This window comes from Podarcis filfolensis, assembly GCF_964270895.1.
Source record: "Podarcis filfolensis genome assembly, chromosome: 4".
NCBI classification, from domain to species: Eukaryota; Metazoa; Chordata; class Lepidosauria; order Squamata; family Lacertidae; genus Podarcis; species Podarcis filfolensis.
In genome coordinates, this window is record NC_139607.1 from 30,606,543 (window position 1) to 30,606,813 (window position 271).

Here is a 271-nt window from a genome sequence, read left to right on the forward strand (position 1 = left end):
GCCACCCAGCGTGGCTGGGAAAACCCAGCCAGATGGGTGGGGTATTAATCAGGAATAATAATAATTCTTCTAATTATCCTGATCATACCTACCCAGAAGAGAGTCCTATTGAATTCAACGAGGCTTACTCCCAGGTGTGTCGGGACTGCAGTTTTAGGCTGCGATCCTACACACTTGGGTGCGAGCTGGACTGAATTCATGGACGACTCCTGAGTAGACAGGGCTGGGGTTGCCTGGGCGCGCGCGCAGCCCTTGGCTTTCTCCCCTGGGG